Source organism: Sapajus apella, unplaced genomic scaffold (assembly GCF_009761245.1).
Source record: "Sapajus apella isolate SASKATOON/1434 unplaced genomic scaffold, GSC_monkey_1.0 scaffold235, whole genome shotgun sequence".
Taxonomy (NCBI): Eukaryota; Metazoa; Chordata; class Mammalia; order Primates; family Cebidae; genus Sapajus; species Sapajus apella.
The window spans coordinates 131,704-157,441 of NW_022437175.1; the positions used below are offsets into that span (position 1 = coordinate 131,704).

Consider the following 25,738-nt stretch of genomic DNA (forward strand, 5'->3'; position numbering starts at 1 on the left):
TGGGGAGAGATAGCAAGGGGAGAAATGCCAGATGTAGGTGATGGGGAAGAAGGCAGCAAATCACACTGCCACGTGTGTTCCTATGCAACAATTTTGCATGTTCTTCGCATGTACCCCAAAATGTAAAATGCAATAAAATAAATAAATGGGAAAAAAAAAAGAAATTTAGAAGAAAAGAAGAAGTCTGAATACAATATTGAAAAAAAAAAAAAAGAAGAAGTGGGTTACATATCAATGAATCTAAATATCGATGAAATTTCCTTAGTTGAATGAACACACAGCAAAGCAGTTTGAAAGATACCTTTCTTCTGTTTTTTAGACACTGCCTTACTGCTACTTGTTCTATACCAGAATTTTGCTGGAAATGTCTCTTTTTAGATTCTCCACACAAACGGTTTCTAAATTGATGCATACACACATCAGTTTAACTCTGTAAGTGGAATGCACACATTGCCAACCATTCTGTTAGATACCTCCATTTTCGTTTTAGAAACAGATGTTTCTCATTACAGTATATATTCCCATTCACTTGGGAATGTCCAAACGCAGCTACTAGAAGAAACGTGTTTCTAACTCGCTGAATCTAAACATAGATGCAACTTTCTTAGTTGAACGAACACACTGCAGAACACTTTGAAAGATATATTTCTACTGTGTTTCTGACGCAGTGATAAAGCTTTTGCTTATATCCTGGGATATTGCTGGAAATGTATGTTTTTACATTCTCTACAGAAAAGATTTCTAAACTGCTGCATACACACATCAGTTAAACTCTGTAAGTAGAATATTCAGATTTACCACCATTCTGTTAGATAGATCCGTTTTCATTTTAGAATTAGATGTTTCTCATTACAGCATATACCCAAATTCACTCCTGAATGTCCAAACGCAGCTCCTTGAAGAAACCTGTTTCTTAATCACTGAATCTAGATGCAACTCACTTAGTTGAACAAACACAGCAGAGCAGTTTGAAAGATACGTTTCTTCTGTTTTTAGATGCAGCCTAACTGCTATTTCTTCTATGCTGTGATTTTGCAAGAAATGTCTGCTTTTAGATTCTCCACAGAAAGGGTTTCTCAACTGCTGCATACACACATCAGTTTAACTCTGTAAATGGAATGCACACATTGACAACCATTCTGTTAGATAGCTCTGTTTTTGTTTTAGAACCACATCTTTCTCGTTACAGCCTTTACTCCCATTCACTTGGCAATGTGCAAAGGCAGCTTCTGGAAGAAATGGGTTTCTAATTCCCTAAATGCAAACATAGATGCAACTCCCTTAGTTGAACAAACACACAGCAGAACAGTGTGAAAGGTACGTTTCTTCTGTGTTTTAGACACAGTCTTACTGCAATTTCTTATGTGTGAGGATTTTGATGGAAATGACTTTTTTTAGATTTTCCACAGAAAGGGTTTCTAAACTGCTGCATACACACATCAGTTTAACTCTGTAAGTTGAATGCACATATTGACAACCATCTGTGAGATCGCTCCGTTTTAGTTTTAAAACCATATATTTCTCCTTACAGCATATTCTCCAATTCACTCAGGAATGTCCAAGCACAGCTCCTAGAAGAAACGGGTTTCTAACTCGTTCAATCTAAACATAGATGAAACTCCCTTAGTGGAAGGAACCCACAACGGAGCAGTTTAAAAAATATGTTCCTTCTGTGTTTTAGACACAGTCTTACTGCTATTTCTTATATGCTGGGATATTGCTGGAAATGTCTGTTTTTAGATTCTCCACAGAAATGGTTTCTAAACTGCTGCATACACACATCAGTTTAACTCTGAAAGTTGAATTTCACAAGAATTCTTTTAGATAGCTCTGTTGTCGTTTTGGAACCAGATGTTTCTTGTTACCACATATACTCCCATTCACTTGGGAATGTCCAAACACAGCTCCTAGAAGAAACCAATTTCTAACTCGCTGAATCTAAACATAGATGAAACTCCCTTCATTGAACAAACTGACAGTAGAGCAGCTTAAAATATACTTTTATTCTCTGTTTTAGATGCAGGCTTAATGCTATTTCTTATATGCCAGGATTTTGCTGGAAATGTCTGTTTTCAGATTCTCCACAGAAAGTTTTCCAATCTGCTGCATATGCACATCAGTTTAACTCTGTAAGTTGAATGCACACATTGAGAACCATTCTGTTAGATAGCTCTGTTTTCGTTTTAGAACCAGATGTTTCTCATTACTGCATATTCTCCCATTCTCTTGGGAATGGACATACGCAGCTCCTGGAAGAAATGGGATTCTAAATCGCTGAATCCAAACATACATGCAACTCCCTTAGTTGAACGAACACACAGCAGCAGACCTGTTTTAAAGATATGTTTCTTCTGTGTTTTAGGCGCAGTCTTACTACTATTTGTTATATGTCGGGATTGTGCTGGAAGTGACTGTTTTTAGATTATCCACAGAACGGGTTTCTAAACTGCTGCATATAAAAGTATGTTTAACTGTGTAAGTTGAATGCACACATTGACAACCATTCTGTTAGGTACATCCGTTTTCGTTTTAGAACCAGATATTTCTCATTACAGCATATGCTTCCATACATTTGGGAATGTCCAAACGCAGCTCCTAGAAGAAACGGCTTTCTAACTCACTGAATCTAAACATAGATGCAACTCCCTTGGTAGAATTAACACACAGCAGAGCAGTTGGAAGGATATGTTTCTTCAGTGTTTTAGATGCAGTCTTACTCCTATTTCTTATATGCTGAGATTTTGCTTCAAATGTCTGTTTTTAGATTCTCCACAGAAAAGGTTTCTAAACTGCTAGATACACATATCAGTTTAACTCGGTTATCTGAATGCACATATTGACAGAAATTCTGTTAAGATCGTTCCGTTTTCGTTTTAGAACCAGATGTTTCTCATTACAGCTTATACTCCCATTCACTCGGGAGTGTCCAAATGCAGCTCCTAGAAGAAACGGGTTTATAACTCGCTGAACCTAAACATAGATTCAACTCCCTTAGGTGAATGAAAACACAGCAGAGCAATTTGAAAGATATATTTCTTCTGTGTTTTAGGCGCAGTCTTACTGATCTTTCTTATATGCCGGGATTTTGTTGGAAATATCTGTTTTCAGAATCCCCACCGAAAGCGTTTCTAAACTGCTGCATACTCATATCAGTTTAACTCTGTTCAACTTTAACATTGACAACCATTCTGTTAGATAGCTCCATTTTCGTTTTAAAACCAGATGTTTCTCATTACAGCATATACTCCCATTCACTTGGGAATGTGCAAACACAGCTCCTAGAAGAGACGGGTTTCTAACTCTAGGAATCTAAACATAGATACAACTCCCATACTTCAACCTGCATACAGCATATCAGTTTGAAAGATAGGTTTCTTCTGTTTTTAGACGCCGTCTTACTGCTGTTTCTGATATGCTGGTATTTTGCTGGAAATGTCTATTATTAGATTCTTTACAGAAAGGGTTTCTAGTCTGCTGCACACACACATCAATTTAACTCTGTAATTTCAATGCATATATTGACAACCATTCTGTTAGAAATCTCTGTTTACGTTTTAGAACCAGATGTTTCTCATTACAGCTTATACTCCCATTCACTCGGGAATGCCCAAATGCAGCTCCTAGAAGAAATGGGTTTCTAACTCAATCTAAAGGTCGATGCAACTCTCTTAGTTGAAGGAATACACAGCAGAGCAGTTTGAAAGATACCTTTCATCTGTGTTTTAGAAGCAGTCTTACTGCTGTTACTTACATGACAGGATTTTGCTGGAAATGTCTGTTTTTACCTTCTACACAGAAAGGATTTCTGATCTGTTGAATACACACATCAGTTAACCTTTATAAGTTGAATGCACACATTGACAACCATTCTGTTAGATAGCTCTGTTTTTGTTTTAAAACGAGATGTTTCTCATTACAATATATATTCCCATTCACTCAGGAATGTGCATATGTAGCTTCTAGAACAAACGGGTTTCTAACTCGCTGAGTCTAAACATAGTTGCAACTCCCTTAGTTGAAGGATCACACCGCAGAGCAGTTTGAAAGATACGTTTCTTCTGTGTATATAACACAATCTTAATGCCATTTCTTATATGCTGGGATATTGCAAGAAGTGTCTGCTTTAAGATTCTGAACAGAAAGGGTTTCTAAACTGCTGCATACACATCACTTTAACTCTGTAAGTTAAATGCACACATAGACAAACATTCTGTTTGATAGTTCCGTTTTCGTTTTAGAACCAAATATTTCTCATTACAGCATATACTCCCATTCACTCGGGAATGTCCAAACACAGCTCCTAGAAGAAACGGGTTTCTAACTCTGAATCTAAATATAGATTCAACTTCCATAGTTGAAGGAACACATAGTAGAGCAGTTTGAAAGATACCTTTCTTCTGTGTTTTATATACAGTCTTACTGCTATTTCTTAAATGCTGGAATTTTTCAGGAAATATCTGTTTTTATATTCTCCACAGATAGGGTTTCTAAACTGCTGCATACACGTATCAGTTTAACTCTGTAAGTTGCATGCACAAATTGACAGCCCTTCTGTTATATAGCTCCGCTTTGTTTTAGGACCAGATGTTTCTCATTATGGCATATACTGCCATTTACTCGGGAATGTCCAAAAGCAGCTCCTAGAAGAAAAGTGTTTCTAACTTGCTGAATGTAAACATAGATGCCACCCCCTTAGTTGAACAAACACATCACAGGGCCATTTGACAGATATGTTTATTCTGTGTTTTAGTCACAGTCTTACTGCTATTTGTTATATGCCAGGATTTTGCTGTAAATGTCTGTTTTTACATTCTCCACATGAGGGGATTCTAAATTGCTGCATACAACCATCAGTTTAACTCTGTAAGTTGAATGCACAAATTGACAAACATTCTGTTAGATAGCTCCATTTTCGTTTTAGAACCAGAAGTTTCTCATTACAGCCTATAATTTCATTCACTTGGGAAGGTCCAAAGGCAGCTCCTAGATGAAACGGGTTTCTAACTTGCTGAATCTAACATAGATACAACTTTCTTAGTTCAACGAACACACAGCATAGCAGTTTGAAAGATATGTTTCTATTGTGTTTTATATACAGTCTTACTGCTATTTCTTATATTCCGGGATTTTGCTGGAAATGTCTGTTTTTACATACTCCACAGAAAAGGTTTCTAAATTGCTGCATAAACACAACAGTTTAACTCTGTATGTTGAATGCACACATTGAAAAATATTCTGATAGCTCCATTTCCTTTTAGACCTAGATGTTTCTCATTACAGCATATACTCCCATTCACTCCGAATGCCCAAACGCAGCTCCTAGAAGAAGCAGGTTTCTAACTCACTGAATCTAAACATAAATGCAACTCACTTAGTTGAACGAACAAACAGCAGAGCAGTTTGAAAGATACGTTTCATCTGTGTTTTAGACGCAGTCTTACTGCTATTTGTTATATGCCGGGATTTTTTGGAAATGTCTTTTTTTACATTCTCTACAAAAAGAGTTTCTAAATTGCTGCATACACACATCAGTTTAACTCTTTAAGTTGAACACACACATTAACAACCATTCTGTTACATAGCTCCGTTTTCGTTTTGGAACCGGATGTTTCTCATTTCCACATAGACTCCCATTCACTCGGGAATGTCCAAAAGCATCTCATAGAAGAAACGGGTTCCTACCTCGCTGACTCTAAACATAAATGCAACTAACTTAGTTGATCGAACACGCAGCAAAGCAGTTTGAAAAATACGTTTCTCCTGTGTTTTACACACAGTGTTACTACTTTTGCTTGTATGCCAGGATTTTGCTGGAAATGTTTGTTATGAGATCTCCACAGAAAGGCTTTCTAAACTGCTGCATACACACATCAGTTTAATTCTGTAAGTTGAATGCACTCATTGGCAACCATTCTGCTAGATAGCTCCACTTTAGTTTTAGAACCAGATGTTTCTCATTACAGCATGCACTTCTGTTCACTCGGGAATGTCCAAACACAGCTCCCAGAGGAAACTGGTTTCTAACACGTTGAATCTAAACATAGGTGCAATTCCCTTAGCAGAACAAACACACAGCAGAGCAGTTTAAAAAATACACTTCTTCTGTGTTTTAGGCGCAGTCTTACTGCTATTTCTTATATGCCAGTATTTGGCTGGAAATATCTGTTTTTAGATTCTCCACAGGAAGTGTTTCTAAAGTGCTGCATACACACATCAGCTTAACTCTGTAAGTTTAATGCTCACATTGGCAACCATTCTGTTAGATAGCTGCGTTTTAGTTTAAAAACCAGATGTTTCTCATTACAGCATGCACTCCTGTTCACTCAGGAATATCCAATCACAGCTCCCAGAAGAAACTGATTTCTAACCTGTTGAATCTAAACATAGATCCATTCCCTTAGTTGAACGAACACAGAGCAGAGCAGTTTGAAAGACATGTTTCTTCAGTGTTTTAGATGCAGTGTTACTGTTTTTGCTTATATGCTGGGATTTTCATGGAAATGTCTTATTTTAGATTCTCTACAGAAAGTGTTTATAAGCTGCTGCATGCACACATCAGTTTAACTCTGTAAGTTGAATGCACATATTGACAACCATGCTGTTAGATAGCTCCGTTTTCATTTCAGAACCAGATGTTTCTCATTGAAGCATATACTCCCATTCTCTTCTCTTAGAAGTAATGTGTTTCTAACTTGCTGGATCTAAACATAGATGCAGCCCCCTTAGGTGAAGGAACACAAAGCAGAGCAGTTTGGAAGATAGGTTTCTTCTGTGTCTTAGATGCGGTCTTACTGCTATTTCTTACGTGACAGGATTTTGCTGAAAATGTCTGGTTTTAGATTCTCCACTAAAAGGGTTTCTAAACTGCTGCATACACACATCAGATTAACTCTGTATGTTGGATGTACACATTGACAACCATTCTGTTTGATAGCTCCGTTTTCATTTTAGAATGAGATGTTTCTCATTACAACATATCCTCCAATTCACTGAGGAAGGGCCATACTAAGCTCCTGGAAGTAAGGGGTTTCTAACTCACTGAATCTAAACATAGATGCAACTCCCTTAGTTGAACGAACTCATAGCAGAGCAGTTTGAATGATACGTTTCTTCTGTGTTTTAGACGCAGTGTTACTGCTTTGCTTATATGCCGGGATTTTACAGGAAATGTCTGTTTTTAGATTCTCCACAGAAAGGGTTTCTTAACTGCTGTGTATACAAATCAGTTTAAATCTGTAAGTTGAATGGACACATTGACAACCATTTTGTTAAATAGCTCCATTTTTGTTTTAGAAATAGATGTTTCTCGTTACAGTATATACTCCCATTCACTCGGGAACCTCCAAATGCAACTCCTTCAAGAAACGGGATTCTAACCTGCTGAATCTAAACATAGATGCAACACCCTTAGTTGAACAAACACCCAGCAGAACAGTTTTAAAGATATGTTTCTTCTGTGTTTTAGTCACAGACTTACTGCTATTTCTTATATGCCAGGATTTTGCAAGAAGTGTCAGTTTTTAGATACTCCATAGAAAGGGTTTCTAAACTGCTGCATACACACATCAGTTTATGTCAGTAAGTTGAATGCACACGTTGACAACCATTCTGTTAGACAGCTCCATTTTCATTTTAGAACCAGATATTTCTCATTACAGCATATATGTTCATTCACACGGGAATGTCCAAAGGCAGCTCCTAGAAGACATGAGTCTCTAGCTCGTTGAATCTAAACATAAATGCAACTCCCTTAGTTCATCGAACAAATAGCAGAGCAGTTGGAAATATACGTTTCTTCTGTGTTTTAGTCACAGTTTTACTGCTATTTCTTGTATGCCAGGATTTTGCTGGAAATGTCTATTGTTAGATTTTCCACAGAAATTGTTTCTAAACTGCTGCATACACACATTAGTTTAACTCTGTAAGTTTAATGCACACATTGACAACCATTTTTTTATTTAGCTCAGTTTTCGTTTTAGAACTAGATGTTTCTCATTACAGCATATACTCCCATTCACTCAGGTATGTTCAAATGAAGTCCCTAGAGGAAATAGGATTCTAACTCGCTAAAACTAAACATATATGCATCTCCATTGTTTGAATAAACACTCAGCAGAGAAGCTTGAAAAATAAGTTTCTTCTGTGTTTTAGATGCAATCTTAGTGCTATTTCTTACATGCCGGGATTTTGCTGGAAATGTCTGGTTTTTCATTCTCCACAGTTTCTAAACTGCTGCATACACACATCACTTCAACTCTGTAAGTTGAATGCACACATTGACAACCATTCTGTTTGATAGTTCCATTTTCGTTTGAGAACGAAATGCTTCTCATTACACCATATCCTCCAATTCACTCGGGAATGGCCATACGCAACTCCTAGAAGAAACTGGTTTCTAACTCGCTGAATCTAAACATACAGGCAATTCCCTTAGTTGACAAACACACAGCAGAGCAGTTTGAAAGATACGTTTCTTCTGTGTTTTAGACGCAGTGTTCATGCTTTTGCTTATATGCCTGGATTTTGCTGGAAATGTCTCTTTTTAGATTCGCTACAGAAAGGGTTTCTAAACTGCTGTGTACACACATGAATTTAATTCTGTAAGTTGAATGGACACATTGACAACCATTTTGTTGATAGCTCCATTTTAGCTTTGGAACCAGATGTTTTGCATTACAGCATACACACCCATTCACTCGGGAAAGTTCAAATGCAGCTCCTAGAAGCAACGAGTTTCTCACCCCTGAATCTAAATGTAGATGAAACTCCCTTAGGCAACCCAACACAGAGCAGAGCAGTTGGAAATATACGTTTCTTCTGTTTTGCAGACACAGTCTTACTGCAATTTCTTATATGCCGGGATTTTGCTGGAAATATCTGCTTTTAGATTCTCTGCAGAAAGGGTTTCTAAATTGCTGTATACACACATTAGTTTAACTCCACATTGAATGCAGACATTGGCAACCATTCTGTTAGATAGTTCTGTTGTCATTTTAGAACCAGATGTTTCTCATTGCATATACTCACATTCACTCAGGAATGTCTAAATGCAATTCCTAGAAAAAACGTGTTTCTAACTCGCTGAGTCTAAATGTAGATGCAACTCCTTTAGTTGAATGAACACACAGCAGAGCAGTTTGAAAGATTCGTTTCTTCTGTGTTTTAGATGCAGTCTTACTGCTATTTCTTATATGCTGGAATTTTGCTGGAAATGTCTGTCTTTAGATTCTCCACAGAAAGGCTTTCTAAACTGCTGCATACACACATAAGTTAAACTCTGTAAGTTGAATGCACATATTGACAACCATTCTGTTAGATAGTTCCTTTTTCATTTTAGAACCAGATGTTTCTCATTACAGCATATACTCCCATTCAGTCGGGAATGTCCAAACACAGCTCCTAGAAGAAACTGGTTTCTACCTCACTGACTCTAAACATAGATGCAACTCCCTTAGGTGAAAAAACACAAAGCAGAGAAGTTTGAAAGATACGTTTCTTCTGTGTTTTAAGCGCAGCCTTACTTCTTTTTCTTACAAGCCGCGGTTTTGCAGGAAATGTCTGTTTTTACATTCTCCACAGGAAGTGTTTCTAAACTGCTACTTATGCACCTGAGATTAACTGTCTCAGTTCGAAGCACACATTGACAAGCATTCTGTTAGATAGATCCATTTTCACTTTAGAACCACATTATTCTCATTACAGCATATACTCCCAATCACTCACGTATGTTCAAATGCAGCTATTGAAAGAAACGTGATTCTATCTCGATGAATCTAAACATAGATGCAACTCCCACAGTTGAAAGAACACACAGCAGAGTAGTTTGAAAAATACGTTTCTTCTGTGTTTTAGATGCAGTCTCACTGCTCTTTTTTGCTGGGATTTTGCTGCAAATGTCTGTTTTTAAATTCTCCGCAGAAATTGTTTCTAAATTGCTGCATACACACAACAGCCTAACTGTGTAAGTTGAATAGACACATTGACAACCATTCTGTTAGACGGCTCCATTTTCGTTTTAGAGCGAGATGTTTCTCATTACAGCATATACTACCATTCACTCAGGAATGTCCAAACACAGCTCCTAGAAGAAACATGTTTCTAACTAGAGAAATCTAAACATAGATCCAAGTCCCTTAGTTGAACAAACACACAGGACAGCAGTTTGAGAAATACATTTCTTCTGTTTTTAGATGCAGTCTTACTGCTGATTCTTTTATGCCAGGATTTTGCTGGAAATACCTGTTTTTACATTCTCCACAGAAAGGGTTTCTAAAGGGCTGCATACACACATCAGTTTAACTCTGTAGGTTGAATGCACACATTGACAACCATTCTGCTAGATCACTCCATTTTCTTTTTAGAACCAGGTGTTTCTCACTACAGCATATACTCTCAATCACTCAGGAATATCCAAAAGCTGCTCCTACAAGAAACGTGTTTCTAAATAGCTGAATCTAAACATAGATGCAACTCCCTTACTGGAACAAACACACAGCAGAGCAGTTTGAAAGATACGTTTCTTATGTTTTTAGATGAAATCTTACTGGTATTTCTCATATGCCGAGATTTTGCAGTTGTATGCACACCTTGACAGCCTTCTTTTAGATAGCTCTGTGTTCGTTTTAGAACCAAATGTTTCTCATTACTGCCTATACTCCCATTCACTCGGGAATATCTAAATGCAGCTCCTAGAAGAAATGGATTTCTAACTCGCTGAATCTAAACATAGATACAACTTCCATAGTGGAAAGAACACACAGCAGAGCAGTTGGAAAAATATGTTTCTTCTGTGTTTTAGACGCAGTTTCACTGCTATTTCTTGTATGCCAGGATATTGCTGGAAATGTCTGTTTTTAGATTCTTCACAGAAATGTTTCTCATTACATCTTACACACATTGACTAGGGAATACACACATTGACAACCATTCTGTTAGATAGATCCATTTTCGTTTTAGAAACAGATGTTTCTCATTACAGCATGTACTCCCATTCACTCTGGAATGTGCAAATGCAGGTCTTAGAAGAAATGGGTTTCTAACTCGCTGAGTCTAAACATAAATGCAAATCCCTTAACTGAAAGAACACACAGCAAAGCAGCTTGAAAGATACGTTTCTTCTGCGTTTTAGATGCTGTCTTACTGCTATTTCTTATATGCCGGGATTTTGCTTGAAATCTCTGTTTTTAGATTCTCCACAGAACGGGTTTCAAACTGCTGCATACACGCAGCACTTTAACTCTGTGAGTTGAATGCACACATTGACAACCATACTGTTATTACCTCCGTTTTCGTTTCAGAACCAGATGTTTCTCATTACACCATATACTCCAATTCACTCAGGAATATAGAAACACAGTTCCTAGAAGAAACAGGTTTCTAACTCATTGAATCTAAACATAGATGAAACTCGCGTAGTGGAAGGAACACACAGTGGAGCAGCTTAAAAAATATATTTCTTCTGTTTTAGGCGCAGTCTTACTGCTAATTCTTATATGCCTGTATATTGCTGGAAATGTCTGTTTTTAGATTCTCCACAGAAATGGTTTCTAAACTGCTACATACACATATCAGTTTAACTATGAAAGTTGAATTTAAGAACCATTCTTTTAGATAACTCCGTTTCCGTTTTAGAACCAAATGTTTCTCATTACTGCCTATACTCCCATTCACTAGGGAATATCTAAACGCAGCTCCTAGAAGAAATGGGTTTCTAACTCGCTGAATCTAAACATAGATGCAACCTTCATAGTGGAAGGAACACACAGCAGACCAGTTGGAAAAATATGTTTCTTCTGTGTTTTAGATGCAGTTTTACTGCTATTTCTTGTATGCCAGGATATTGCTGGAAATGTCTGTTTTTAGATTCTCCACAGAAATGGTTTCTAAACTGCTGCATACACACATCAGTTTAACTCTGTAAGTTGAATGCACACATTGACAGCCATTCTGGTAGATAGCTCCGTTTTCGTTTTAGAACCAGAGGTTTCGGGAGGATCCAAGATGGCCGTTAAGGAAGAGCTCAGGACTGCACCTCCCAGTGAAAGGGCAGAGGGTGAGTGGATACTGCATTTTTATTGCTCACAGACTAGGAGATTCCCAGGCGGAGGAGCCCCACAGTTCGCTAGCTCGGCTTTGTGGGCTGGAGCGGCTGCTTTGCCCCGCCCAGCTGCTTTGTGAGCACCCCGGTGCAGCAGTTCTCCATACAAAATACACTGGTCCAGGTGCCCTTTTGGCTTGTGATTGGAGCCATGGGAAGTCACCCATTCATCTGTTTAAAAAGTGGGCTGAACAGGGAGCCAGGACAGGAGATTCCAGGGCAAAAAAAAGTGCCACGAATCTCAGTGCCACTATTTAAGCCATTGCAGTGAGTCACCACATGGGAAAACACACAGATCCCGGCACCTCTTCAATAGGCAACTGGAACAACAACTAAAGAAATAAAAAATAAAAAGGCTCTGAGGCAGGGGGCCAGGCAATCAGGTTCGGCTGGTCCAAACCCCACAAAAGAAGAGCAACCGGGAACTCTCTGGATTGATAGTTTCACAGCAATTGCAGCTGAACACAGTATGGTCCAGCCCTGTTGGGGAGGGGCGTTTGCCATTACTGAGGGACTCCAACACTACTGAGGTAGTCAACTAATGCTGAGGAAGCCTGCTGTTGCCAAGGCAACCTGCCATTACTGAGACAGCCCGCCGTTTCTGAGGCAACCCTGCCATTACAGAGAGAGTCCACAAATACAGAGGTGTGCCACCATTGCCAAGGCACTTCTAACTATACCCATATAAACAGGACTGCAGGCAAGCTCACTCAGCAGCTGGGCGGGCCTACAGCAGCTCAGCAAAGCCTCTACAGGCAGACAGTGACTAGGCTGCCTCCTTGCTGGGCAGGGCAGCTCTGAAGGAAAAAAAAAGAAGGCAGCAGCACAATGGAAACTCATAAATAAAGTCCTAACTCCCTGGGACAGAGCACTTGGGAACAAAAAGCGGTTTATGACTTCTTCTGCAGCAGACCTAAACGTACCTCTCCAGCAGATCTGAATGAACAACGTAGCTCACAGCCCAGCATTTGAGCTCCTATAAACAACAGACTGTATCTTCAAGTAGCTTCCTGACCCCTGTATATCCAAAGAGACACCTCATAAAGGTGAGATCAGATTGACATTTGGTGGATATCCTTCTGGAACAAAGATAGCAGAAAAAGAAAACTGGTAGCAACCCTTACTGTTCTGCAGCTGCTACAGGTAATCCCCAGGCAAGCAGGGACTGGAGTGGACGTCAGCAGACCTACAGCAGAGGGGCCAGACTGTTAGAAGGAAAACTAAGAAACAGAAATAACCTCATCATCAACAAACAGAACGTCCACTTAGAGACCCAATCTGAAAGCCAACAACTACAAAGACGACAGGAGGATAAATCCATAAAGATGGGAAGAAACCAGAGCAAAAAGTATGGAAACACCTGAAACCAGAACACCTCTCCTCCTACAAGTGATCAGAACTCCTCACCAGCAAGGGAACAAGGTTGGATGGAGAACGAGTGTGATGAAATGGCAGAATCAGACTTCAGAAGGTGGGTAGTAAGAAACTTCTGTGAACTAAAAGAACATGTTCTAACCCAATGCAAAGAAACTAAGAACCTTGAAAAAAGATTTGAAGAAATGCTAACGAGAATGGACAAAATATAAAGGAATATAAGTGAATTGATGGAGCTGAAAAACACAACACGAGAACTTCACAAAGCATGCACAAGTTTCAACAGCCGAATTGGCCAAGCAGAAGAAAGGATATCAGAGGTCGAAGATCAACTCAACGAAATAAAACGAGAAGGCAAGAATAGAGAGAAAAGGGTAAAAACGAATGAACAAAATTTCCAAGAAATGTGGGACTATGTGAAAAGACCTATTCTACCTTTGATAGTTGAACATGAATGAGACAAAAAGAATGAATCCAAGCTGGAAAATACTCTTCAGGATATTATCCAGGAAAACTTCCCCAACCTAGCAATGCAGGCAAACATTCAAGTCCAGGAAATACACAGAATGCCACAAAGTTATTCCTCACGAAGGGCAAACCCAAGGCAGATAATCGTCAGGCTCACCAGGGTTGAAATGAAGAGAAAATACTAAGGGCAGCCAGAGAGAACGATCAGGTTACCCACAAAGGGAAGCCGAGCAGATTCACAGCAGATCTCTCAGCAGAAACCCTACAAACCAGAAGAGAGTGCGGGACAATATTCAAAATCCTTACAGAAAAGAACTTTCAACCCAGAATCTCATATCCAAACAACTAAACTTCTTAAATGAAGGAAAAATAAAATCCTTTGTGAACAAGCAAGTATTCAGAGATTTCGTCACCACCAGGCCTGCTTTACAAGAGCTCCTGAAAGAGGCCCTACACCTAAAAAGGAACAACCAGTACCAGCCATTCCAAAAACATGCCAAATGTTAAAGAGAATCAACACAATGAAGAATCTGCATCAACGAATGGGCAAAACAACCAGTTAGCACCAAAATGGCAGTATCAAATTCACACATAACAATATTAACCCTAAATGTAAATGGACTAAATGCCCCAATCAAAAGACACAGACTGGCAAATTGGATAAAAAGACAAAACCCATCGGTGTGCTGTACCCAAGAAACCCATCTCACATGCAAGGATACACAAAGGCTCAAAATAAAGGGATGGAGGAAGATTTACCAAGCAAATGGAGAGCAAAAAAAGCAGGAGTTGCAATTCTCAGCTCTGATAAAATAGACTTTAAAGCAACAAAGAACAAAAGAGACAAAGAAGGACATTACATAATGGTAAAAGGATCAATGCAACAAGAAGAGCTAACGATCTTAAATATATACACACCCAATACGGTAGCACGCAGATACATAAGGCAAGTTCTTGAAGACTTACAAAGAGACTTAGACTCCCACACAATTATACTAGGAGACGTTAACACCCCATTGTCAATATTAGACAGATCAACCAGACAGAAAGTTAACAAAGATATCCCGGACTTGAACTCAAACCTGGACCAAGTAAATCTAATGGACATTTATAGAACTCTCCTCCCCAAATCCACAAAATATACATTCTTCTCAGCACCACATCACACCTACACTAAAATTGACCACAACAAATGCAAAAGAACGGAAATCATAACAAACAGTCTCTCAGACCACAGTGCAATCGTTAGAGCTCAGAATTCAAAAACTAACCCAGAACAGCACAGCTTGATGGAAACAGAACAACTTGCTCTTCAATATTGACAGGATAAACAATGAAATGAAGGCAGAAATAAAGATGTTTTTCAAAACCAACAAGAACGAAGACACAACATACCAGAATCTCTGGGACACATTTAAAGCATTCTCTAGAGGATAATATATAGCAATCAATGCCCACATGAGAAGCAAAGAGAGATAAAAAATTGACACCCTATCATCAAAATAGAAATAGCTAGAGGAGCAAGATCAACAAACTCAAAACCTAGCAGAAGACAAGACATAAGATCAGAACAGAGCTGAAGGAGATAGAGGCAGAAAAAACCCTTCAAAAAATCAAAAAATCCAGGAGCTGGTTTTTTTTCTGAAAAGGTCAACAAAATAGACCACTAGCCAGATTAATAAAAGAGAGAACAACCAAATTGATGCAATAAAAAACAATAAAAGGGATATCACCACAGACTCCACAGAAATTCAAACCATCGTCAGAGATTATTACAAACAACTCTATGCACATAAACTAGTAAACCTGGAAGAAATAAATAAATTCCTGGACACGTGCCTCCTCCTAAGCCTAAACCAGGAAGAAGACGAAACACTGAAAAGGCCCATAACCAAGATCTGAAGTTGAGGCAGAAATTAAGAGCTTACCACCCAAAAAAAGGCGAGGTCCAGGATGGATCACAGCCTAATTCTACCAGACATACAAAGAGGAGCTGGTACCATTCCTTCTGAAACTATTCCAAACAATACAAAAAAGAGGGAATCCTTCCAAAATCATTTTATGAGACCAACATCCTCCTGATACCAAAACCCAGGAGAGGCTCAACAAGAAAAGAAAACTTCAGGACAATATCCATGATGAACATAGATGCAAAAATCTTTAATAAAATACTGTCAAGCCGATTGCAACAGCGTATCAAAAAGCTTATCCACCATGATCAAGTAGGATTCCTCCCAGGAATGTAAGGCTGGTTCAACATATGCAAGCCCATAAATGTAATTCACCACATAAACAGAACCAAAGACAAAAACCACATGATTATCTCAATTGATGCAGAGAAGGCATTTGACAAAATTCAACAGCCCTTTATGCTAAAGAGCCTCAATCAGCTAGGTATTGATGGAACGTATCTCAAAATAATAAAAACTATTTACAACAAACCAATAGCCAATATCATACTGAATGGGCAAAAACTGGAAGCATTCGCCTTGAAATCTGGCACTAGACAAAGATGCCCTCTCTCACCAATCCTATTCAATATAGTACTGGAAGTTCTAGTGAGAGCAATCAAGCAAGAAAAAGAAATAAAGGGTATTCAAATAGGAATACACAAGTAACAGACTAAAAGAAAGCCAAATCAAGAAGGAACTGCCATTCACAATTGCCACAAACAGAATAAAATACATGGGAATACAACTAACGAGGAACGTAAAGGACCTCTTCAAGGAGAACTACAAGCCACTGCTCAACAAAATAAGAGAGGAAACAAACCGATGGAGAAACATTCCATGTTCATGTATAGGAAGAATCAATATCGTGAAAACGGCCGTTCTGCCCAAAGTAATGTACAGATTCAATGCTATCCTCATCAAGCTACCAATGACCTTCTTCACAGAACTGGAACAAAACACCTTAAACTTCATAGGGAACCAAAAGAGTGCCTGCATAACCAAGTCAATTCTAAGCAAAAAGAACAAAGTGGGAGGCATCACACTACTGGACTTCAAACTGTACTACAAGGCTACAGTAATTGAAACAGCATGGTACTGCTATCAAAATAGAGATATAGACCAATGAAACAGAACTGATGTCTCAGAGGAAACACGACATATCTACTACCATCTGATCTTTTGCAAACCAGAAAAAGGAAGCAATGTGGAAAGTATTCCATGTTTAATAAATGGTGATGGGAAACTGGCTAGCCATGTGCAGAAAGCAGAAACTGGACCCCTTCCTGACACCTTACACGAAAATTAACTCCAGATCGATTAAAGACTTAAACATAAGACCTAACATCATAAAAACCGTAGAAGAAAATCTAGGTAAAACCATTCATGACATAGCCGTAGGCAAGGACTTCATGACCAAAACACCAAAAGCATTGACAACAAAGGCCAAAATAGACAAGTGGGACCTAATCAAATTCCACAGCTTCTGCACAGCAAAAGAAACAGTCATTAGAGTGAATCAGAAACCAACAGAATGGGAAAAAATTTTTGCAGTTTGTCCATCTGACAAAGGGCTGATATCCAGAATTTACAAAGAACTAAAACAGATTTACAAGAGAAAAACAAAAAAGCCCATTCAAGAGTGCGCGAACGATATGAACAGACACTTTACAAAAGAAGACATACATGAGGCCAACAAACATATGAAAAAATGCTCATCATCACTGGTCATTAGAGAAATGCAAATCAAAACTACATTGACATACCATCTCATGCCAGTTAGAATGGCAATCACTAAAAATCTGGAGACAACAGATGCTGGAGAGGATGTGGAGAAATAGGAACACTTTTACAGTGTAGTGGGAGTGTAAATTAGTTCAACCATTGTGGAAGACAGTGTGGCGATTCCTCAAGGACCCACAAATAGAAATTCCATTTGACCCAGCAATCCCATTACTGGGTATATATCCAAAGGATAATAAATCATTCTACTACAAGGACACGTGCACGCGATTATTCATTGCAGCACTGTTTACAATAGCAAAGACCTGAAACCAACCCAGATGCCCATTGATGATAGGCTGAACAAGGAAAATGTGGCACATATACACCATGGAATATTATGCAGCCATCAAAAACGATGAGTTTATATCCTTTATAGGGACATGGATGAACCTGGAAACCATCATTCTCAGCAAACTGACAGAAGAGCAGAAGATGAAGCACCGCATGTTCTCACTCATAGGCAGGTGTTGAACAATGAGGACACATGGACACAGGGAGGGGAGAACCATACACTGGGGTCTGTTGGGGGGAAATAGGGGAGGGGCAGTGGGGGATGGGGAAGTGGGGAGAGATGCCAGATGTAGGTGATGGGGAGGAAGACAGCAAATCACACTGCCACGTGTGTACCTATGTAACATCTTGCATGTTCTTCACAAGTACCCATAACCTAAAATGCAATAAAATGAATAAAGGGAAAAAAAGAATCAGATGTTTTTCATTACAGCATATACTCCCATTCCCTCAGGAATGTCCAATAGTAGCTCCTAGAAGAAACAAATTTCTAACTCGCTGAATATAAACATAGATGGAATTCCCTTAGTTGAAGGAAAACTAGGCACAGCAGTTTGAAAGATATATTTCTTCTGTGTTTTAGACAGAGTCTTACTGCTATTTCTTTTATGTCGGGATTTTTCTGGAAATGTCTGTTTTTAGGTTCTCCACAGAAAGGGCTTTTAAACTGCTGCATACACACATCAGTATAACTCTCTAAGATGAATCCACCTTTTGACAACCATTCTGTTAGATAGCTCCGTTTTTGTTTTAGAACCAGATGTTTCTCATTTCAGCATATACTCTCATTCACTAGGGAATGTCCAAACGCAACTCTTAGATTAAAATGATTTCTTTTTTTTATTATTGCATTTCAGGTTTTGGGGTACATGTGAAGAACATGCAAGTTTGTTGCCTAGGTATACACGTGGCAGTGTGATTTGCTGCCTTCCTTCTTCTCAGTTATATCTGACATTTCTCCCCATGCCATCCCCCCAACTCCCCACCCCCCACTTTCCCTTTCCTACTTCCCCCCAACACACCCTAGTGTGTAGTGCTTCCCTCCCTGTGTCCATGTGTCCTCATTGTTCAACACTCGCCTATGAGTAAGAACATGCAGTGTTTCATATTCTACTCCTGTGTCAGTTTGCTGAGAATGATGGCTTCCTGGCTCATCCATGTACCTCCAAAGACATGAACTCATCGTTTTTGATGGCTGCGTAATATTCCATGGTGTATATGTGCCACATTTTCCCTGTCCAGACTATCATCAATGGGCATTTGGGTTGGTTCCAGGTCTTTGGTACTGTAAACTGTGCTACAATATACATTCGTGTGCATGTGTCCTTGTAGTAGAATGATTTATAATCCTTTGGATATATACCCAGTAATGGGATTGCTGGGTCAAATGGAATTTCTATTTGTGGGTCCTTGAGGAATCGCCACACTGTCTTCCACAATGGTTGAACTAATTTACACTCCCACCAACAGTGCAAAAGTGTTCCTATTTCTCCACATCCTCTCCAGCATCTGTTGTCTCCAGATTTTTAGTGATTGCCATTCTAACTGGCATGAGATGGTATGTCAATGTAGTTTTGATTTGCATTTCTCTGATGACCAGTGATGATGAGCATTTTTTCATATGTTTGTTGGCCTCATGTATGTCTTCTTTTGTAAAGTGTCTGTTCATATCCTTTGCCCAATTTTGAATGGGCATGTTTTTTTCTTATAAATCTATTTTGGTTCTTTCTAAATCTGGATATCAGCCCTTTGTCAGATGGGTAAACTGCAAAAATCTTTTCCCATTCTGTTGGTTTCCAATTAAATCTAATGACCGTTTCTTTTGCTGTGCAGAAGCTGTGGAGTTTGATGAGGTGCCATTTCTCTCTTTTGGCTTTTGTTGCCAATGCTTTTGGTGTTTTGATCATGAAGTCCTTTCCTAAAACTATGTCCTGAACGGTTTTCCCTAGATTTTCCTCTAGCGTTTTTATGGTGTTAGGTCTTATGTTTAAGTCTTTAATCCATCTGGAGTTAATTTTAGTGTAAGGTGTCAGGAAGGGGTCCAGTTTCTGCTTTCTGCACATGGCTAGTCAGTTTTCCCAGCACCATTTATTGAACAGGGGTTCTTTCCCCATTGCTTGTTTTTATCAGGTTTGTCAAAGATCAGATGGCTGTAGATATGCTTTGTTGCCTCCAAGGCCTCTGTTCTGTTCCATTGGTCTATATCTCTGTTTTGGTACCAGTACCATGCTGTTTTGATTACTGTAGCCTTGTAGTACAGTTTGAAGTCCAGTAGTGTGATGCCTCCTGCTTTGTTCTTTTTGCTTAGAACTGACTTGTGTTTGTGGGCTCTCTTTTGGTTCCATATGAAGTTTAAGGTTTTTCTTTTTTTTCCAATTCTGTGAAGAAGGTCATTGGTAGCTTGACGGGAATAGCATTGAATCTGTAAATTACTTTGGGCAGTATGGCCATTTTCACGATATTGATTCTTCCTAAACATGAACATGGAATGTTTCTCCATAGATTTGTGTCTTCTCTTATTTCATTGAGCAGTCGTTTGTAGTTCTCCTTGAAGAGGTCCTTTACGTTCCTTGTTGGTTGTATTCCTAGGTATTTTATTATCTTTGTGGCAATTGGGAATGGCAGTTCATTCTTGATTTGGCTCTCTTTAAGTCTGTTATTGGTGTATAGGAATGCTTGTGATTTTTGCACATTGATTTTATATCCTGAGACTTTGCTGTAGTTTCTTATCAGTTTCAGGAGACTTTGGGCCGAGACGATGGGGTCTTCTAGATATACAATCATGTCGTCTGCAAATAGAGACTATTTGACGTCCTCCTTTCCTATTCGAATACCCTTTATTTCTTTTTCTTGCCTGATTGCTCTCGCTAGAACTTCCAGTACTATATTGAATAGGAGTGGTGAGAGAGGGCCTTCTTGTCTAATGCCAGATTTCAAAGGGAATGCTTCCAGTTTCTGCCATTCAGTATTATATTGGCTGTTGGTTTGTCATAAATAGCTGTTAGTATTTTGAGATACGTTCTGCCAATACCTAGTTTATTGAGGATTTTTAGCATAAAGGGCTGTTGAATTTTGTCGAAGGCCTTCTCTGCATCAATTGAGAAAATCATTTGTTTTGTGTCTTTGGTTCTGTTTATATGGTGAATTACGTTTATGGACTTGCATATATTGAACCAGCCTTGCATTCCCAGGATGACTCCTACTTGATCATGGTGGATAAGTTTTTGATGTGCTGTTGCAATCAGCTTGCCATATTTTATTGAAGATTTTTGCAACTATGTTCATCATGGATATTGTCCTGATGTTTTCTTTTCTTGTTGAGTCTCTGCCGGGTTTTGGTATCGTGATGATGTTGGTTTCATAAAATGATTTGGGAAGGATCCTCTCTTTTGGGATTATATGCAATAGTTTCAGAAGGAATGATACCAGCTTCTCTTGTATATCTGGTAGAATTCGGCTGTGATCCCATGTGGACCTCAGCTTTTTTTGGGTGGTAGGTTCTTACTTTCTGCCTCAACTTCAGACCTTGTCATGGGTCTATTCAGGGTTTTGACTTCTTCCTGGTTTAGGCTTGGGAGGAGGCAAGTGTCCAGGGATTTATCCATTTCTTCCAGGTTTAGTAGTGTATGTGCATAGAGTTGTTTGTGATAATCGCTTATGATGGTTTGAATTTCTGTGGAACCTGTGGTGATATCCCCTTTATAATTTTTTATTTCATCAGGTTGGTTATTCTCTCTTTTCTTTTTTATTAATCTGACTAGTCGTCTGTCTATTTTGTCAATGATTTCGAAAAACCAGCTCCTGGATTTACTGATTTTTTGAAGAGTTTTTTGTGACTCTATGTCCTTCAGTTCTGCTCTAATCTTAGTTATTTCCTGTCTTCTGCTAGCTTGTGAGTTTTTTTGATCTTGCTCCACTAGCTCATTCAATTTTGACTATAGGGTGTCAATTTTAGAACTCTCCTTTCTTCTTATATGTGCACTCATTGCTACGTATTTTCCTCTAGAGACTGCTTTATATGTGTCCCAGAGTTTCTGGTATGTTGTGTCTTCATTCTTGTTGGTTTCGAAGAACGTCTTTATTTCTGCCTTCATTTCATTGTTTATCCAGTCAACATTCAAGAGCAAGTTGTTCAGTTTCCATGAGGCTGTGCAGTTCTGAGTTAGTTTCTGAATTCTGAGTTCTTACTTGATTGCACTGTGGTCTGAGAGATTGTTTGTTATCATTTCCGTTCTTTTGCATTTGCTGAGGAGGATTTGCTTCCAATTATGTGGTCAATTTCAGAGTAGGTGTGATCTGGTGCTTAGAAGAATACATATTCTGTGGCTTTGGGGTGGAGAGTTCTGTAAATGTCCATTAGGTTTGTTTGGTCCAGGTCTGAGTTCAAGTCCTGGATATCCTTGTCAATTTTCTGTCTGGTTGATCTGTATAATATTGACAATGTGGTGTTAAAGTATCCCACTATTATTGTGTGGAACTCTAATTCTCTTTGTAAGACATTAAGAACTTACCTTATGTATGTGTGCTCCTGTATTGAGTGCGTATAAATTTAGGATTGTTAGCTCTTCCTGTTGCCTTGATCCTTTCACTGTTATGTAGTGTCCTTCTTTGTCTATTTTGATCTTTGTTGCTTTAAAATAAAAGTCTATTTTATCAGAGCCGAGAATTGCAACTCCTGCTTTTCTTTTTGCTCTCCATTTGCTTGCTAAATCTTCCTCCACCCCTTTACTTTGAGCCTTTGTGTATCCTTGCATGTGAGATGGGTTTCCTGGATACAGCACACCAATGGGTTTTGGCTTTTTATCCAATTTGCCAGTATATGTCTTTTGATTGGGACATTTAGTCCATTCACATTTAGGGTTAATATTGTTATGTGTGAATTTGATACTGCCATTTTGGTGCTAGCTGGCTGTTTTGCCCATTAGTTGATATAGATCCTTCATTGTGTTGATGCTCCTTACCATTTGGTTTATTTTTGGAGTGGCTGGTACTGGTTGTTCCTTTCTATGTGTAGAGCCTCTTTCAGGAGCTCCTGTAAAGCAGGCTTGGTGGTGATGAAATCTCTGAGGAATTGCTTGTTCGCAAAGGATTTTATTTTTCCTTCACTTATGAACCTTAGTTTGGCTGGATATGTGATTCTGGGTTGAAAGTTCTTTTCTTTAAGGATGTTGAATATTGCCCCCCACTCTCTTCTGGCTTGTAGGGTTTCTGCTGAGAGATCTGCTGTAAATCTGATGGGCTTCCCTTTGTGGGTAACCCGACCTTTCTCTCTGGCTGCCCTTAGCATTTCTCCTTCATTTCAACCCTGGTGAATCTGACGATTATGTGCCTTGGGGTTGCTCTTCGTGAAGAATACCTTGGTGGTGTTCTCTGTATTTCCTGTACTTGAATATTGGCCTGCTTTGCTAGGTTGAGGAAGTTTTCCAGGATAATATCCTGAAGAGTATTTTCCAGCTTGGATTCATTCTCTTCGTCGCATTCAGGTACACCTATCAAACGTAGATTAGGTCTTTTCACATAGTCCCACATTTCTTGGAGACTTTGTTCATTCCTTTTTACCCTTTTTTCTCTAATCTTGCCTTCTTGTTTATTTCATTGAGTTAATCTTCGACCTCTGGTGTCCTTTCTTCAGCATGGGCAATTCGGCTGTAGAAACCTGTGCATGCTTCGTGAGCTTTTCGTGTAGTGTTTTTCAGCTCCATCAATTCACTTATATTACTCTTCAATTTGTCCATTCTCGTTAGCAATTCATCAAATCTTTTCTCAAGGTTCTTAGTTTCTTGGCATTGGGTTAGAATATGTTCTTTAAGCTCACAGAAGTTCCTTATTACCCACCTTCTGAAGCTTGATTCTGTCATTTTTTCACAGTCATTCTCCATCCAGCCTTGTTCCCTTGATGGTCAGGAGTTGTGATTCCTTGTAGGAAGAGAGGTGTTCTCGTTTTGGGTGTTTTCATCCGAACAACAGGATTTCTAACTGGCCGATTCTAAACATAAATGCAACTCCCTTAGTGGAACGAATGAAGAGCAGAGCAGTTTGAAAGATACATTTCTTCTGTGTTTTAGATGCAGTCTTATAACAATTTCTTATATTCCAGGATTTTGCTGGAAATGTCTGTCTTTAGATTCTCCACAGAAAATGTTTCTCAACTGCTGCATACACACATCTTTATAACCCTGTAAGTTGAATGCACACGTTGACAACCTTTCTGTTTATAGCTCCATTTTTGTTTTAGAATCAGATGCTTCTCATTACAGCATATACTTCCATTCACTCTGTTATGTCTAAATGCAGCTCCTAGAAGAAAAGGGATTCTAACTCGCTAAATATAGACATGTATGCATTTCCATTGGTTGAATGAACACACAGCAGAGAAGTTTGAAAGATACGTTTTTTCTGTGTTTTAGGCGCAGTCTTCCTGCTATTTCTTACATGCCAAGATTTTGCTGGAAATGTCTGTTTTTAGATTCTCCACAGAAAGGGTTTCTAAACTGCAGCATACACACATCACTTTAACTCTGTAAGTTGAATGCACACATTGACAACCATTCTGTTTGATAGCTCTGTTTTTGTTTTAGAACAAGAGGTTTCTCATTACAGCATATCCTCCAATTCTCTCTGTAATGGCCATATGCAGCTCTTAGAAGAAATGCATTTCTAACTCGCTGACCCTTAACATAGATGCAACTCCCTAGTTTGACAACCACACAGCAGAGCAGTTAGAAAGATGCATTTATTCTGTGTTTTATACCCAGTCTTACTGTTATTTCTTATTTGCCGTAATTTTACTGGAAATGACTGTTTTAAGATTCTCCACAGAAAGGGTTTCTAAACTGCTCCATACAGACATCAGTTTAACTCTGTAAGTTCAATGCACACATTGAAAACCTTTCTGTTAGAAAGCTCCGTTTTTGTTTTATAACCAGATGTTTCTCATTACAGCATATACTGCCATTCAATCTTGAATGTCCAAACACAGCTACTAGGAGAAATGGGTTTCCAATTCGCTGAATCTAAACATAGATGCAACTTCCATCGTTGAAGGAACACACAGCAAGGCAGTTTGAAACATTCGCCTCTTCTGTGTTTTAGATGCAATCTTACTGCTATTTTTTATATGCCAGGATTTAGCTGGAAATGTCTATTTTCAGATTCTCCACAGAAAGGGTTTATAAACTGCTGCATACAAACATCAGCTTACCTCCGTAAATTGAATGCTCACATTGAGAAACATTCTGTTAGATAGTTCTGTTTTCATTTTAGAACCAGATATTCTCATTATGGCATATTGTGCCATTCACACGGGAATGTCAAATCACAGCTCCTTGAAGAAATGTGCTTCTAACTCGCTGAATCTAAACATAGATGCAACTCCCTTAGTTGAACTAACACACAGCAGAGCAGTTTGAAAGATACATTTCTTCTGTGTTTTAGACGAAGTCTTACTGCTATTTCTTAAATGCCATGATTTTGCTGGAAATGTCTGTTATTAGATTCTCCACAGAAAGGGTTTCTAAAGCTGCATACACACATCAGTTTAACTCTGTAACTGGAATGCACACATTGACAACGATTCTGTTAGACAGCTCCGGTTTGGCTTTAGAACCAGATGTTTCTCATTATAGAATATACTCCCATTCACTAGGGAATGTCCAAACGCAGCTCTTCAGAGAAACTGGTTTCTCATTCGCTGAATCTAAACATTGATGCAACTCCCTTAGTTGAACGAACACACAGCAAAGCAGTTTGAAAAGTACGTTTCTTCTTTGTTTTA

At 38.8% G+C, this 25,738-nt stretch overlaps 1 long non-coding RNA gene across 1 annotated transcript; it reads right to left on the reverse strand.

Annotated features, from left to right (window-relative positions):
* Nucleotides 1–7,705: 7,705 nt before the first annotated feature.
* LOC116544903 lies at nucleotides 7,706–24,847 on the reverse strand. The gene is made up of 3 exons (XR_004266090.1): nucleotides 24,754–24,847; nucleotides 20,776–20,778; nucleotides 7,706–7,719 (listed from the first exon to the last, which is right to left on the reverse strand). It is a non-coding gene; the product is annotated as an uncharacterized LOC116544903 (long non-coding RNA).
* Between the last annotated feature and the right edge of the window lie 891 nt (nucleotides 24,848–25,738).